We start from the raw sequence: 6727 nt of genomic DNA, 5'->3' as shown, positions 1-6727 counted from the left end.
CCAGACCCTCCGGATCCTCCAAGAACCTTGGCATAATCTCCCAAGACTTTAGACTTACCCAAAACATGACTATAAGACCTCTGATCTCTAAAGTTATAATTCTTCACATCCATGTGTCTCGAAGAGTACACCTGAACATTTCTGACCGGCTGTTGAACAGGAGTCCCGGAATTCTCCACCACAAATTTCGCAACATTAACCAAAAGCTTGGACGAACCCATCTTAATACCCTTCAATCTGCCTTCCAACTCGGACGGATCCCTCACCCACTTAAAAGAGACGAAACCAAATTTGTTACCTTTCTTGTCTCTTTTCCTCGCCACATAAACGCCCACCACATCCCCATACACACTGAAAACCTCCCCGATGTCCTTCGAGCTACTACGATCCGGCAAGTTTGTGACGAAGAACTTCGTCACCCCGAGACTAGTTTCCCCCATACCCTATGACGTGCTGTCGTAGGTACACGCAAATTTAATCCCAAAAACAACTATAGATAGTGGTAAGAGGGTATCGAACTCAGGGAGTATGTGGAAAGTATGTCGATTGTATAGCTTTGTAATTAAACTACAATTACCTAAAATGCAGAAATTAAAATTCAAGATTTGATTGTTTTGGTTTTAATAACTAAAATTAACTAATTAAATTGCAAATCAAAGACCGTAGTTTGTAAACAGATTAGGAACAAGCGACCATCCTAAATTTCCAGTTTGCTTTGGACAATTGTGTTTAAATTCACTAGAAAGAATCACATAGACATGATTCGTGTGTAATTGTTTGTTGTGATAAAAGGGAACTAAGTACTCGGATTATGACAATGCGAGGTTGTTACCCGATAACCAATTGACTAATATCCAACCCTAATCCTTCCCGTGATATCTCGATTGTCAACGACACCAAGAACGTACGGTTTAGAATATGAGTATAACATCAATCAACAATTTACAATCAAACATCCACACACCATAATAAACAAACAAACATTGCAAGTCTATTATTCTAGAAATACGAATCCAAACACAAAAGTCTTAAACAAACCTTCAATTCAAGATGATCACCATGAGTTTAGCCACACATAGCTTGGTAAATCATCATAGCACAAAGTTCAATGTTCATACGGATCGAAAACACAAACGAAATGTTTAGATAATGTTTACAACCAAGCAAGATTACCAAAATCGCCCCTAGCAAGCTCCAAAAACGTCCAATGATGAGAATAGGTGAAAAGACACCATCAAAACTCACTTAATGTGGCAGTTACACAAATTCCGCAGACTCCACCATAATTTACGGCTCCACCGTAAATTACGGTGGACATAAAAGTGTTACGGTGCAGCTTGTCTGGTTTACGGTGAGATTCAGGCCCTTTTCAGGTCCACCGTAAATTACGGTAAGACCGTAATTTACGGTGAAGTGCTGATTTTCCTTCTTTGTTTCATCTTTTGCTTCCAACCCAAATCGCTCAACTCCGAACCTTCCAAAGCCTCATTTTTCTTCGATTTTCACCACCAAACCGTACCTGAGACATAAACAACAGTAGTTATCTAATTCAAGATAATTACACACTTAAATGAGGGATAAACTTGTCTTTTAGCATCGCAAAGGGTTGTCCAATGGACCACCCGTCACCCTACCGAGTCGAACACATGAATTTTAAAAGGTTAACGGGATTCGTAACGGACAGAAGGAACAGCACAAGGAAATCGCATCCGATAACAGACCCGCTAAGCAATCAAATTCGGAGTGCCGACTAGGAGGACAGAACACTAAAAGGCGCACACCACAGCAGTGAATGGGAGTATCCGAAAGACAAGATAGAAAGGAAGGTCAAGCCAAGAACTGGCGACCTCACTCTCTATATCAGCTTCTTCACTCCGTCGAGCCACCGGCGGTCGGCAAGAGAAAAAAGAGAGAGAGAGAATAGTAAAATATGTTTGTAAAGATATCTTAAAGCAATATTTTACTTTTAACTGCAACTCTTATGTCAAATGATGAATTCATGTATGTGTTTATTATTATTGTTATTACTATTGTGGTGTTTGAATTTGGGAAGCCATTCGAATTCAGGAAGGGACCCATAAAATCTATACCCCATACATCAAATATCTCAACAACCAAGATTGGTTGTAACGGCATCTCATCCCTCTTCGATATACTCCCCATTTTTTGACAATTTATACAATTTCTAGCAAATTCACATGCATCCTTGAAAATGGTGGGCCAATAAAACCCACATGAAAGAACCCGATAGCCAGTTTTGTGCCCACTAAAATGACCCCCACATGCGGACGAATGGGCATGGGTCAAAATTTCCAACACTTCTGTTTCGGGCACACACCTTCGTATAACTTGATCCGGTCCAATCTTGAAGAGATCCGGTTCATCCCAAATGTATTGCTTCACTTGAACCATGAATTGTTGTCGACGCTTTTTGGTCCAATGGCTTGGAATGGCACCCGTGGCTAAATAGTTGACATAATGAGCATACCACGGTGCAACGAAAGTGGAAACGGCTAAAAGTTGCTCGTCGGAAAACTTCCATTAATTTCACTCACATCATCGATCCCTTCCACCGGAATCCGAGACAAGTGATCCGCTACTACATTCTCACTTCCCTTTTTGTCTGGGATTTCTAGATCGAACTCTTGTCACAATAAGACCCACCGAATCAAACGAGGCTTCGCGTCCTTTTTCTCCATCAAGTACCGGACCGCGCTATGATCCGAATAAACCACCACTTTCCTCCCCCAAATATACGAGCGAAACTTATCCAAAGCATACACCACCGCTAGTAATTCCTTCTCGGTTGTGGTGTAGTTAAGTTGTGTTTCGGATAAAGTCTTACTCGCATAGTAAATCACCACCGGCTTTCTATCAACCCGTTGACCCAAAACTGCACCAATAGTGGTGTCGCTTGCATCACACATTATCTCGAACGGCTTTGACCAATCCGGTGGTTGCAAAATAGGAGCTTTGACCAAGTGTTCCTTCAAAACAGTGAAAGCTTGCATACACTCGTTAGTAAAATCAAATGGGACATCTTTTAATAACAAATTGCATAAGGGTTTGGTGATAACACTAAAACCCTTAATGAAACGTCTATAAAAACCCGCGTGTCCCAAGAACGACCTTACACCCTTAACATTTTTCGGAGGTGGCAAAGATGATATTACCTGTATTTTTGCCTTATCCACCTCCATCCCCCTTTCAGAAATTACATGACCCAACACAATGCCCTCTTGCACCATGAAATGACATTTCTCCCAACTTAACACTAAGTTTTTCTCAACACATCTTTTTAACACTTTTTATAATTCGTTGAGACAAGCATCAAAACTAGTGCCAAAAATGGAGAAGTCATCCATGAATACTTCGAGCGACTCTCCAACCATGTCCGAGAAAATACTCATCATACATCGTTGGAAAGTTGCCGGAGCATTACACAAGCCAAATGGCATCCGCCTAAAGGCAAAGGTGCCATAAGGACAAGTGAAGGTGGTCTTGTGTTGGTCATCCGGGTGTATGGCGATTTGATTGTAACCCGAATACCCATCTAAAAAACAATAGTATTTTTGACCCGATAGTTTTTCAATAATTTGATCAATGAATGGTAGCGGGAAATGATCCTTAGAAGTGGCGGCATTCAATTTCCGGTAGTCAATACACACACGCCACCCGGTAACCGGTCGGGTGGCAATTTGTTCACCACTTTCATCCTTGACTACTTGAATGCCGGCCTTCTTAGGCACAACTTGGGTGGGACTCACCCAAGCACTATCCGAAATTGGATAAATAATTCCCGCATCCAACCATTTAATTACCTCTTTCTTAACTACCTCCCGTAGGTTCGGATTCAATCGCCTTTGAGCCTCTCGTGTCGGCTTTGCATCTTCAGTTGTAATGATCTTATGCATGACAATGGATGGACTAATTCCTTTGAGGTCGGCAATCGTCCATCCAATAGCTCCCTTGTTCTCTTTTAAAACCTCCAACAATGCTTGCTCTTGTGCCAACTCCAAATTAGAGGCAATAATGACCGGTAAAGTGTCATTATCCCCTAAAAACACATACTTCAAGTGGCTAGGCAAGTCTTTGAGCTCCAACTTTGGCGGTTCCACTAATGATGGTTTCGTACCCGAATCGATCTCCGCCGGTAGACCTTCAAATTGATGAGTCCATGGCGGTCTACCTTCTTTCAACGCCATCGCATCTTGCGTTTCCTCTTCAACCCGGAGTGCATAAGCATGTACCTGTTCAGAAAAATCACACAGGCAAATATCCAAACCATCCTCCTCATACTCATGCAGGTTGCATCCGTCAACTATATCTGCCATGAAACACTCATCAACACCATTAGCATTAGAATTGTTAGTAAAAACATTCAAACGCATTTTTCTATTTCCAAAAGCCATATCAACTGTACCAAATCTACAATCGATAATAGCATGTGCGGTGCTCAAAAATGGCCGACCCAAAATTATATTTTGTTGTTGCTTAGGGTCCGCCGATGAGTAATCCAGGACTAAAAAGTCAACCGGGTAATAAAACTCATCAATTTTTACAATTACATTTTGAACCATACCCAGAGGTAGCTTATGAGACAAATCGGCCAAAACAACCGTTGTCTCCACCCTTGCTAACGGACCAAAGTCATATTGGTCATATAAGCCCCCTGGTAAAATGCTAACCCCGGCTCCAAGATCTAGCAACGCCTTAGCCATTTGAAAATTACCAACTTGTATATTAATCAATGGCGTGCCCGGATCTTGGAGCTTAGGAGGAAGCTCCCCATTCAAAACCGCACTCACTTGCCCGGTTAAATCCACCCGCTTAGGCACTTTCTATTTGTTTTGCCTTTTTTGTGTACATAATTCTTTTAAAAAATTTGCATAAGCGGGGACTTGTTTTATTGCATCGAGGAGTGGGAGATTTATTTTCACTTGTTTAAACATGTCCCACGTCTCTTCTTTTTGAGGACCTCTCGACACAATAAAATTTTTCTTTCCCGGGTCAAGTAAGGCCGATGGAAACGGAACTTGACTCGGTTCACCCTCAAGTTTTTCATTCTTTTCGTTTTCACCCAAACCCGATTTTTTAACAATTGTTTCTTTTGGTTTAACCAGTGAAACTTCATCATCACTTTCATTACCCGTGACATCCTCAACTACCCCCTCAACCAATTCGGGTGACAAATTGGCTTTGAACTCTTTTCCACTTCTTAAAACACTAACATGATTAATATTAACGTTACCTCGTGATGAACCATGTGAAGGGTTTACCTTAGTGTCACTTGGAAGTTGACCCTTACTTTTCTTCAATTCAGCCACATCGGTTGCTAATTGACCCATTTGGGTTGTTAGTGATTGGATGCTTTTGTCACGAACCTCGTCCTTTTGCATTCGAACTTCATCGAGTTGGTTCCGTTTTTGCATCTCGATTTGCATGCTCTTTAGCATCTCCATCATCTCGTTTCCACCCGAAGACCCCCCTTGTTCTTGACCCGTTTGGTATTGTTTTTGATAGCCTTGGTTGTTTCCGCCTCGGTATCCACCTTGGTTATTGTAAGATTGGCGTGAACCAAAGTTACCTTGGCTACCTTGAAAGTTCGGGTTGGCTTGATTTGAAGGGTTCCCATACCGAAAATTCGGGTGATTTCTCAACCCGGGGTGGTAGGTATTAGAGTTCATGTTGTTGTAATTCCTACCACCTCCTCCTTGACCTTGACCTTGAACCGCATGGACCTCTTCGTATTGCCCTTCCAACATCCCTTGGCAATTTTCAGCCGCGTGACCTATTTCATTACACAAAGAACAAACATCATAAATTTGGTTAGTTGTTTGAACATTACCATCATCTATGGCGTGCACTTGAGGTCGGGCAATGGCCGGTCGGGCTCTTCTTGAGGCTTGAGCTTTCCTCTTTGATGTAGTTGCCATGCTTTCCAAAAACTCCCAATCATCGTTCTCATAATTTGTACCAAAAGTCCCACCGGTAATGGACATTAGATCACGTGCATCTTCGGCACTCAACCCCTCGTGAAAGGCATTCATCAACTCCCACAATTTAATTCCATGGTGAGGGCAATTCTTTATCATCATATTGAAGCGCTCAAACGCCTCGTGAAACATCTCACCATGTTGTTGTTGGAAGCTTCTCAACCCCTTTCTTGCATCGTTAGTCTTTTGGGCGGTGTAAAACTCATCCAAGAAAGTTTGTTGCATCTCCCCCCATGTATATATGGATGCCAAAGGTAACGTGTAGAACCATTTCTTCGCCTTATCTTCCAAAGAAAATTGGAATAATACCAATTTGATGTCATCAGCCGAGAACCCTTGACTCCCAAGAGTGTTGCAAATCGAGTCATAAGCCTCTAAATGAAAGTAAGGCTCCTCCGTTGCCAACCCTTTGTATTTTGGTAAACTTTGCAAAGAGTTGGTCCTCACTTCAAATGTTCTCCCTTGATCATTGTGAGGAATAACTACCGGTGAAGGGTTTTGAGTGATTACCGGCAGAAAATGTGCTTCGATGCCCCTCACATTTTCTCTAAGGTGTCTCCTTGGTACACCAAACCTACCCCTTGGGCGAATAGGACCCATTGGCCTTGGTACATGCCCTTGTGGTGCATTTGGTTGTTGAAATTGCTGTTGCGGCATCGGTGGGCGTTGAATTGGCCTTTGGAGTTGTTGAACATTTGGTTGTACATTTTGTGGCCGAATTTGTTGCAATG

The 6727-nt window shown here is 42.2% G+C and overlaps 1 non-coding gene across 1 annotated transcript; it reads left to right on the top strand.

Moving 5' to 3' along the window:
• The first annotated feature begins 6066 nt into the window (after nt 1–6066).
• LOC118491980 lies at nt 6067–6172 on the top strand. Its single transcript, XR_004892424.1, has one exon. It is a non-coding gene; the product is annotated as a small nucleolar RNA R71 (small nucleolar RNA).
• The last annotated feature ends 555 nt before the right edge of the window (nt 6173–6727 follow it).

This window comes from Helianthus annuus, chromosome 4 (assembly GCF_002127325.2).
Source record: "Helianthus annuus cultivar XRQ/B chromosome 4, HanXRQr2.0-SUNRISE, whole genome shotgun sequence".
In the NCBI taxonomy this organism is placed as follows: domain Eukaryota; kingdom Viridiplantae; phylum Streptophyta; class Magnoliopsida; order Asterales; family Asteraceae; genus Helianthus; species Helianthus annuus.
This window is presented reverse-complemented; position numbering and strand designations above follow the sequence as displayed.